We start from the raw sequence: 11,018 nt of genomic DNA, 5'->3' as shown, positions 1-11,018 counted from the left end.
AGTGTTCTCCAAATTTCTTACCAAAAGGAAAGTATTAGTTTGCATTCCCACCAGCACATCCATGCTAACATCTATAGTTTTGGGATTTTGTGATGTGGGCTACTCTTACTGGAGTTAGATGATATCTCAAAGTGGTTTTGATTTGCATTTCTCTGATGATTAAAAATGATGAGCAATTTTTCATGTGTGTATAGGGCATATGCCTGTCTTCTTTGGTGAAGCTTCTGTTCAGATTTCTCGCCTACAATGAAATGGGATCACTTGTTCTTTTCTTATTAATTAGTTTGAGTTCTCTGTGGATTCTAGTTATCAAACCTTTGTCAGAAACATTACCTGCAAATATCCTCTCCCATTCTGAGGTCTGTCTACCTGCTTTATTTACTGTGTTCTTGGCTGTGCAGAAGCTTTTTAGTTTGATCAGACTTTTTTAAAGGTCTTATTTTGCTTTGTGAAATAAATGATTGACCCAGGTGGCTTTTGTTCTGCTATAAATCTTGTCATGATTTTAGGAAATTTCTTCAAATCGTGTTGCTGCCCACTTTTGTATGTGAGATATGGAGCAAAGGATTCACTTTCTTTCTTTCTTTCTTTCTTTTTTTTTTTTTAATACTTTCATCCTGGAATTTCTGAAGTGAGGAAAGTAATTGTTGGATAGGGCTGAAGAATTGTGCGTTGAGTATTAGTAGGAAGGGAGTGTCGGTGGAAATGTCGACTAATGAATTTTTCCTAGTGAAATATGAGGCCTGCAATCATGCCTCATCAGTTGGCTACTCCATCAAATTTAGTTAACTAACAATTTCCACCACTATTAATCCCTGGCTGTGGTTCAGTGCTTTGGATTAAAGCTCTGACCCACATAGAAGAAATAAAATACAGACAGGTAGTCTACTTTGAGACAGATTATGACTCAAAGTATAGGCGTGGCTAGGCCTTTGTAGGCTAACAATTCAGAGAGAGTTAATCTCCAATGACCTGTGTGCTTTGAAATCTCTACTTCACTAAAATTTGTTAGAGGTATTTGGGTTAAATTAAACTGCCTAAGTGAGTCAATAAAATTGGACAGCAGATCCTAAAACATAAGCCCCCTCCTCACCTCCTGCCAATTCTCTGAGGTATAGATGATACACTGCAGGAAACTGGTAAGTCACATCCTTCTGAGAACAGCTCTGCCTTGCTAGATTAGGGAGACATTGAAGAAATGAGGGATCCACCTTGTTTACGGGGTAGAAGCAGGCCTATGTGGGTATTTCCCACCTAGCTTCTAGGAGCCAGGTTAAATGTATCTGCTTTGCAATCTTTCTCATACTTTCTTCAATTGTGATTTCTTATCCCTCAGATCTTGCTTACCATTTTATGAATTTCTCTCTGATGCTATTTGTCGTGTTCACTCATGTTTTATTATGATTACACATTAAATTTTCTGTTTGTACTTTTAGACTTGAAGACAAGTTTATGTCTTATTTACTTTGGAACACTAATTGTATTAAATTGTGCAGCTTACATAATGTATGTTTTCAATATGTATTTGTTAAATGAATTAGAATGTTTCCATGATAACTAAATTCTTATGATCAAACTGTCCTTCAAGATGAATTTCATGAGATATATCCACATAATAAAATTTGATGGTAATCAAATATCAAATGAGATACAGCTATAGATATGCAAGAATAGAAACTTTCAGTAAATTTGAACATGTTTTAAAGGCAAATTTAACTTTCTTATTTGTTTTCATTTTAAAACTAGATATAAAGTCATATGGGGGAAATCATAACAAAATTGAAAATTTATGGCTGGGTAACGTATTTTGTGGTATGTTATTTCTTTTGTTACCTTATTTTTATATTGCTTTTTTAAAACCCATATTGCCATAATTATTGTTTTGGTGAAGTCTTTTTGTACAAGAGAAATTTCTGAAAATCATACATTTTACAGAAAAAAAATTTCTAATTAAATAACAAATGAACCATTTAAAATGAATATTGGGTTGAAATGTGGAAACTGATTGATTATATTCAATGAGAGAAGAGAAGTGTGATTCCACAAGAGTAAAACACAGATATTAAGGGGAGTGGGAAGTAAGGTATAACTACCTGTTTTCTTTGTGTAATTTCCTATGGTTATGACTTAGATTGATAGTCTGTTCAGCATGGCATAAATTATTCTGTGTCAACAAATTATCAGAAAATCTCAGTGGTTTACACAAACTACGGCTGTTTCTCATTCATACTACATGTTCAGTATACGTATGTCCCATTTTCTTTACGATCTGCACTTATTAAAAAATTTAATATGTCAAAAGACAAGACCACCACTCAATATTTAAAACAAAAACCTGAAGGCTGAATTTATTGCGTATTTAAGTGAGGGAAAGCTAGGTGTATATATTCTTTAAGGACAGCAGGGAATGGATACTTTAAAGGGCTTTGGGGAAGCATGGGTTTGGGGGCTGTCTGACTTAGAGGATAGACGTGTGTTCTGCTAGGCTGCAGAAACATGGTTACTAGAGTGAGACTCTCACTGAGTCATTGACATGCAGCAAATGTTTCTTTTGTGAGTTTATTCTTAACTGGATAACATTTAGAAGTGAAAGGCCATCCCTGATTGGCTGATATTCTTGAGTGGATTTGGGTGATTATTACTGCCATGCCTATAGACCTATCCTTGATTGAATAGCTTTAAAGAGTTTGGGTGTTTACTTGATAGTATGGTTGCCAGTCTTTTTCTAGTAGTGTGGAAACTTTTGCTATTTTATTTTTCCATAGCAGCCAGAAAAGAGAAGATGGTAGAGCTATGTGAAAGCTTTTACATCTTCTATTTAGATGTGACACATGTCACTACTGTTCACATTTTATTGGTGGAAGAAAATCACAGAGACAAGCCTAATAGCAGTGGATAGAGAAGGTACAGCGAACCCACAGGGAGAGGCAGCGAATATTTCAAGGAATAATGGGATCTACTACACAGGTAGAAGTTATCACTGAAGGGAAATGCAACATTAACAGAGATGGTGTAATGTCTCCTTAAAAGTATAGCCAAGCATTATTGTATGAAAAAAATACCCATTTTTGATACGTTTTTAAGAAATACCTTCTTGTAAGTGCCTTCATTCATGGCACTGGAGGCTGAATGATAGCCAGAAAGTCCTATTCATAAATGTCACAAGTTGTTTTTTGATGTATCCCTTCCGTTGTAAATTCTAAGGGGCAAGAACATCTCTGTAGATCATCTTTATGTGCTATCTCATCTGACTGGCAAGAAGAAAACCATGACCTGGGGAAAACAAAGTCACACATAGCTGCAAGACCAATTCATTAAAACACCATTTTGATCAGCTCACATAAAATTCCCTGAAAGTTTATCTTCTCTGGACTGGCATTTCTAGTTTGATTCATTTATTTTTTAAAATCTCCTAGTACAAACATCTCTGAGAATGACATCGATAATAAATTCTACTCTTATTCTTTAGTTTTGAAGGATCTTAGGAAGTGTTTTCACACGCAGTTGTTCAAGTAGTATCACACAAACCTTTGCTTTATAGTTGAAGTTGAAATGAACACCGAACAGCCCAACTTGGAGGCTCAGAGTTCAGTGTTCCTTTTACGTGATGGAAATAGAAGTTGGGATTTGTCTCAGGTCTGATGTGCTTTATGTTACAGCTTGTCTGTTGAGCCAGACAAGTTGAGCCACTTGCTGTTCCCCCTCAGTGCCTTTTGCTTTAGTTGCTTTTTGCCTTTACACATGTGATCTCATCATTGCACACCAGGCCCACCTTGTTCATAACCGGGCAGTGGGGGCATGCTGTTTTATCTAGGTTAACAAGCTGACAAGATTTGTTGATATTGGGCAAACTTTATCAATTAGCTGACCATTTGATTAAGTTGGGGCTGTTAGATATTTTTCTGACTTTTGTATTAGAATATTTTGAAAATATAGATTAATATAATTTCCCCAGATTCCAAACCTTTGCTAAGCCCATGGACCCTTAAGTTTATATATAAACCTGAAGATGTTTGCCGTTGGATGTTTGCTAAACCCATGGACCCTTAAGTTTATATACAAATCTGAAGATGACGTACACTGATAACCAAGCATAAGCAAAGGTGATGATGACGATGACATCTGCTATTTGGTGACCCTTCATTCTGTGACTTGGGCTGCATTTCATATGTTGTATCCTCTTTTGAAGATAAATATGAAATATGAACTATGTAGTCTCTTTTACAGATGCAGTTTGCACCACAGTAAATGCTAAATTTGGGATTCAAATCCAGGAAGAGCCAATACACTCTGTCTTTTATAGCAATAAACATGCGTGAGTGTGTGTGTGTGTGCTGTTTGGTATAGGCAAAAGCGGGAAAATTAGGAAGAATGAATCCAGGGGATCATCTGAGGAGGTACAGTATCAGCACTAGAAATGTGGTGTACCTGGAACCTGCCAGACAAAATAGCATTTGACAAACTGGGTGGCAGGATGTTTAGGTTTTATCCGATGTTAATCATTACCATCTTAATGGCAGCTGTCCTTGCCTGATAGAAAGCCACTCCTCCACACACTCTGCCCTCGCCTTTCCCCTGAATTGTTCTGGACTGCTTCTCTCCGGAGCACAAATTGCTGAACCATCTAGTCTTCGCATGGTATGCTGCTAATATACTCAAGACACCACTATGTGAGTTTAAATTACCCTATGCCAATAAAATACTCACTTTCCATGTCAAATAATGTGTGGAAGGAACGTGTTTCACTTCCGTTTATGGGTGGACGTGATGTATCTGCTCTATACACACAGCGCTTAGCATAACAAAACACGGTTTTCAGATAAACGACTACTGTATTCTCTACATTCATCTTCCCTGCCTCTTTTTCCCCTCAGAAATGTCTGCAATGTGTTTTGTTATTGGTTGGCATGTGCAGGTTGGTTTCTTTTAGGATAAACAGGTTTTGGATTTTCAAGCAGAACAAGGAAAGAAACATGGTGAAACCTGCCTTCTGCCATGGCCCAAGGGGATAGAACAAAGTCAGCCGCCGGGGAGAGGTGGTCTTTAACTAAAGGTTGAATAACATTGTCCTAGAGGCTTTGAGATTAGCTTCAAGTGGCTGTGTTAGGTAGGGGGCTGACCTTAGGAGAGTTAGACAGGAAAACATAATGTTCGAAAGCCAATGCTTTTGGTTCCCTCAGACTTTTGTTTTCTCCTATTCAGAAATGTGAAATGCTGACTTGTCTGCAATCCTTACTTTCTTCATTAGATTATACAGAGGTGTGGACTAAGAGAATTAATTGTCAAGAAGTTCATAATGGAAGGGTATCAGATGATGCCCCTCAAAAGTTCCCACTTCGGTAGAAGGATTATTTTGAATTAAAGATACCTGAAAAATAACAAATGCAATAGGGCATTCTAACCTCTCGTCTTCTTCCTGAAAATAGGAGATTAAAACTTCAATGTGAAAGATGTCCACCCTATATTGAGAGAAAAAAATTGTTTAATGGAGAGTCATAGCTCAGAGAATTCTGTACAAATTGATTGTTTTTTTTTTTTTTAACATCAGGTGACAGCATGAATGTGGTCCCCCACTACCACAAATTATCCAGTCAAGTTTCCCACATTTGGAGAAATCATAGGAGTCAGCACATCCAGAGTGCAATGGATAAGCCTGGCCCTGAGAAAACTGCCTTGGTGATTATGTTATTCCCCCACCAGGGAAGTCAAACACATCTTATTAAAATCATTCTTTTTTCTTCCAGCCTCCCCACACAATTCAGTTACTTTCCCACAATTACCTCTCTTTGTTCAACCTAATATAAAAGCTTTTGAATTTTGTCACTTCTTTGGGTTTTCATTTCCTTGTGAGGGCTCCCTTGTCACATAAAACTTATATGCTTTTCTCCTGTTAATCTAGCTTATGTGAATTTAATTCTCACTCCTAGATGGGACCATAAGAAGGTGGAGGTAAATGGTTCCTCTCTCCTATGGCAACAATTTGGAAGAAGTTAAAAGGTGTATCCCAAGGTGGCTACCACGATTACCATGATTGGAATGGCTTAAAACAATGGAAATGTCATCTCTCACAGTTCTGAAGGCTGTAAGTCTGAAATCAAAGTATGAGCAAGAGCGTGCTCTGTCTGAAGCTTCTAGAGGATGACCCTCCCTTGCCTCCTCAGGCTTCCAGTAGTTGCTGGAAATTCTTGGAGTTCCCAGCTGGGCTTGTGGATATGTCACCCCACTCTCTGCTTCCATTGTCACTGGGTATTGTTTTTTTTTTTTTTTTTTTTTGTTTTTGAGAGTCTCAAGCTGTTGCCCTGGGTAGAGTGCCTTCGCACCATAGCTCATAGCAACCTCAAACTATTTTCTTTTTTTTTTTTTTTTGCAGTTTTTGGCTGGGGCTAGGTTTGAACCCACCACCTCCAACATATGGGACTGGTGCCTTACTCCTTTGAGCCACAGGCGCCTCTCGTCACTGGGTATTCATTCCTGGGTGTCTGTCTGGATCCAATTTTCTTTCTACTTCCTTTTTGGGGGATGTGGGGAAAGGAAGAAGGATTTTTTTGTCAGAACAAATGAGGGGACAGTACAGTGGAACAGTGAGCCTCATGCATGCAGGCTCACCACTTGTCCAGGGGGCCACAAGAGGGGATGTATTTGACCCCACAGCCATCTGAGATGAGCCACTTCTCAGCTACCATGTCTTCAAATTTATCTGCATTAAACTTGGTAAAACCCCACTTGGAGATGTGAATCTTCTGGTGGCCAGGAAACTTGAACTTGTTCCTGTGTGGGGCCTAAATCACATACTCCTTGTTCTGCAGTTTGGTTTAGATGGATGTAATGACTTGGCCAATGTGAGTCCTGGCCACAATGCCATGGGGCTTTCTAAAAGCATGGTGAGTACCGTCTAGAGCTTAGACTGGGGACAGTACAAGTCTAACATATGGACATGTATCAGAAAGGAATCCCTCCAAGGTCCCTTAGAGCAACCCAAGTAAGCAACAGGCTGCATACAATTACCAGATAGGCTGCTATTTGCAGCCATTGCACACCAGGCCCCCAAAAGGAAAAGAGCATGGTCAGCTTAATTAGCTGCAGACAAATTTCCTTCTTCTTATAAGGATTCCAGTCATTGACTTAGTGCCCATCCTTATTCTGCATAATCATATTTTAACTTGATTATATCTACAAAGACCTTATTTCCAAATAAGGTCACATTCTCAGGTACTGAGGATTAATACTTGAACATATCTTTTTGAGAGACATGATACTAACCCATTCCAAGAGGCAAAGCTACATAGTGCAGAAAGCACTAGATTTGGAGCAAAGGTACAACTAAGTATTGGCTTAGTGAGAGGAAGTGGTAGTTAGCACACTTCATTATTTACAGCAGCCCTCCTGCTGATTTCTTTTAGGTGAAGTATTGACCTTTTATCAATTTATACTAAATGTTATATAAATGCAGCTTTCAGATAAGTCTGCTAGTTTCTTTTCCCAGTCTGTCAGTCCTAAATCCTTGCAGTGTAGAAATTCTGGAGCCACTGACTTGGAATCAGAAGATGAGTTAGTTGTAAACTCCACCATTTCTTACCAAAGGTCTATATGATGAGAGAAATTACAGCTCCATCTACCTAGTTAGATTAAATGATATACTAATACTATAATAATAAGATGTGGAGTGGGAATTTTTATTTTGCCTCAGAATTGGCAACTAGATCCTATAGTTACAGTCCAAGAAATATTTAAAAAATACTTTGTTTAAAACAAAACATAAAAATTGAGGCCTCTTTTTATTAAATGCAAGCTTTGAATCTGCATTGCTGTTCCAAATCATTGCCAATATCATATCTCATAAATTCCCATGTCCTTACCACCTAAGCAGAGGACTAGTAAAAGGACGGGAGGGGGAGAGGAGAATTGTCTGAACGCTGTGTCTAGAGTAGTGGGCAGTGCTGTGACATTTTGTTCTTTCTGTCCTCACTTGCTTTATATTGGCAGGAAAATTGCAAAGTGATACCACTTCTCTGCCTTTATTTTGTGACTTTTCAGATTCTTCTAATGGCAGGTGGAATCCTATGGATTGGCTCCATGACTTGCTTTGGGTGATAGAATACCAAAGCGAGTTCTGAGTCTAAGCCTTGCATATTTCACTCTTTCTTTAATCCAGCCACCACCTGAAAACAAGCTCAAGCTGGCCCCTCAGAAGATATGAAGGGCATGTGGAGTACAGGAGACCTGGGTTGTCCCAGATGGAACCATCATAGACCAGCTATTTTCCAGCTGATTCATCAGTTGACTACAGATGCTTAAGTGATTCCAAATGAGTTCATGTGAGTCTCAGCTACATTGGCTGAAATGCCTAGATGCCCTTAGACTTTTAGAAGTAATAAATGGTTGTTGTTTTAGATCCCTGAGCTTTGGGGAGTTTTATTATACAGCAGTATCTAAATGATACAGAAATTGGTACTGTATAAGTAAAATGTTGCCATAACAAAATCCCCAAATATGTTTCACTGATTCATATATGGTAGATGGAGGTTGGAAGCAATCACAATCTTTGTTTGCAGGAGCAAAACTTGTGTTAAAATGTGGCCCATGGTAAAGAGGAAGATAGAAATTGTTGCCAATGCACTTTTGGACCTGACCAAGTTGATCTCCAGGGAAATAATTGTTATGTGTTGTCTGGTTGCTCTTAGCTGCATATGATAAGGAAAACCTAAGAAAGAGATAAGCTAAAGATAGAAGTGTGCACTAATTTGCTCACAGAATTTAGAGGGAATATAGAAGGCTTTCTTTGTTGGAAAATAAAACTATTTATCTCCAATCTCTTTTACCAGTAAAAGTAACATGAAGTATGGATACAAAGATCAAATTAGAGTAAGGGTATGAGTAACAATTCTTTGTTAACACTTAAGAATTAAATCTTTATAAGAATTAAGAAGTCTTAATCAGAAAAGTGAGAACTTTATTCTTTTTTGAGATAAATAAGGCCACGCTTAGTAGATCTACTCAGCTGGATCAAAAGAACATTTTAGGAAATTTAGATAGGTGTGATCTCACACACACACACACAAACCAGATCCCAAAGTAGCAGTGATTCTATCTAGAAAGTGAGACAGAAAAACAATTTTGGATGTGACTTTTGGAATATGAAGCATGAAATAATCAGGTTCCTACAAAGCTCATGAAGCTTTTAATTGGATCGTATTGACAATAGAGCAGCTAAATTGAGGTAAAAGAAACTGATACTGTTCACATTTCAGAAATAACTCTGGACCCTCAATTTAATATGGAGAGGAACTAGGTTGAGAGAGCTATTCGGCTGTGAACATCAGCTCTTTCTTTAGATATAAGATGTGATGCAAAAGGACATTCCTGACCTAAAAGGCAAGAGGATGGTAGCAAGATCTGAGGAGAATATTAGGTAAGAGCAGTCACTTGCAAATAGTAGAACAAGGATCCAATAAAGGAACACTACCAAACTCTGGACTGCTGGTTCTGGCAACATTCGCCTAGTAGGATTTCAGAATTGATGTCAAGAGGTGACTATTCCATACCTTTCATTCCACACATTTTTAAATGAAGGAGGTCATTATTCTTTCCTAGATTTATTATCATATTTGGGTTCTGAAAAGCTTCTCCTTTTAGGTCAAAAATCTCAGGGTCTTGAGGAACTACAGCAAGACCTGATATATTATCATGATCATCACACCATGACTGGGTGAAGCATTTAAAGGTCTTAGGAGACAGTGAGTGTATTTTGCATGTGGGATAGATATGAAAAATTGAGGCCAGAGGGCCTGTTAATTTAATCATTTCGGTTCTTTCCTTTATGCTAGCTCTTTTCAATGTAGCGTTGCAGTTTCTGACATCAGTAAGTGGAGTCTTGCTGGGCGTAGTGGATCACATCTGTAATCCTAGTACTTCGGGAGGCTAAGGCAGGTGCAAGGCTTGAACTCCCAAGTTTGAGACCAGCCTAAGAAAGAGTGAGACCCCATCTCTAATGAAAGTAGAAAAACTAGCTGGGTGTCATGGCAGGTACCTGTAGTCCCAGTTACTTGGGAGGCAGAGGCAAGAGGATCGCTTGAGCCCAAGAGTTTGAGGTTGCTGTGAGCTATGATGATGCCATGGCACTGGACCGAGGGCAACAAAGTGAAACTCTGTCTTAAAGAAAAGTGGAGTCTCTTTCATTACTTCTTGGATTTGGAATGAATGACCTTGTGACTTTTTTTCGCTACATCATTTAGCAGAAGTGATAGTATTCCGGTTCTACCCCTATGCTTTAAGATACCTTGCATTCTTCCTGTGTTCTTCTTGGAATCTCATCCTTGTCAGGACATCAAATCCAGGTAAGCCCACCAGAGGAGAGACAGACGGAGGAGCACTGTGTCTTCCAGCTGGGACCATCGTAGAGCTCACGGGCTGCAGGTAAATGGGGTCCCCAGCTGAACTGGAGCTTCACCCAGATCAGCAGAACTCTATAGCAGGTTCTAGACATATGAGAAATAATAAATGCTTGTTGTTTTAAGAGTATCATACATTTGTATGGTTTCTGATGCACTGATAGCTAACTAACACTCTGCTTATCTTAGTCTGTGTATAACAGACTCAGTTGACTGAGGCTGGGCAACTTATAAGCAATAGAAATTTATTTTTTACAGTTCTGGGGGGTGAAAAGTCTAAGTTAAAGCAGGTTTGGTATCTGGTCTCTGCTTCCAAGATGACGCCTTGTTGCTACATCCTCCAGAGAGAGCAAACACTGTGTCCCCACCTGGTAGAAGGTGCAGAAGGGAATGTACCCTCTTCCTCAAGCCCTTTCCTGAGGGATCTAATCCTGTTATTCATGAAGGCTTTGCTCTTCTGACTTAATCACCTCTTAAGGGTCCTACCTCTTAATGCTATCATACTGGTGATTAAATTCAACACATGAATTTTGGGGGACATTCAGACCACAACAATACCTAAATCAAGCAAGGGGAAAAGGTCCAACCAAACCATCCATCCATAGTCTGGGGATGCCCAAGAGCACGGAC

At 38.8% G+C, this 11,018-nt stretch overlaps 2 non-coding genes across 2 annotated transcripts; both read right to left on the bottom strand.

The window, feature by feature from the left end:
• Positions 1 to 5,545: 5,545 nt before the first annotated feature.
• Positions 5,546 to 5,708, bottom strand: LOC111725440. The gene has a single exon (XR_002773505.1). It is a non-coding gene; the product is annotated as a U1 spliceosomal RNA (small nuclear RNA).
• Positions 5,709 to 6,947: 1,239 nt separating this feature from the next.
• Positions 6,948 to 7,083, bottom strand: LOC111725434. Its single transcript, XR_002773499.1, has one exon. It is a non-coding gene; the product is annotated as a small nucleolar RNA SNORA70 (small nucleolar RNA).
• Between the last annotated feature and the right edge of the window lie 3,935 nt (positions 7,084 to 11,018).

Source organism: Otolemur garnettii, unplaced genomic scaffold, assembly GCF_000181295.1.
Source record: "Otolemur garnettii isolate 467f Iridium unplaced genomic scaffold, OtoGar3 scaffold00040, whole genome shotgun sequence".
NCBI lineage: Eukaryota > Metazoa > Chordata > Mammalia > Primates > Galagidae > Otolemur > Otolemur garnettii.
Note: the sequence above shows the minus strand (reverse complement) of the source record. Positions and strands in the feature narration are given on the sequence as shown.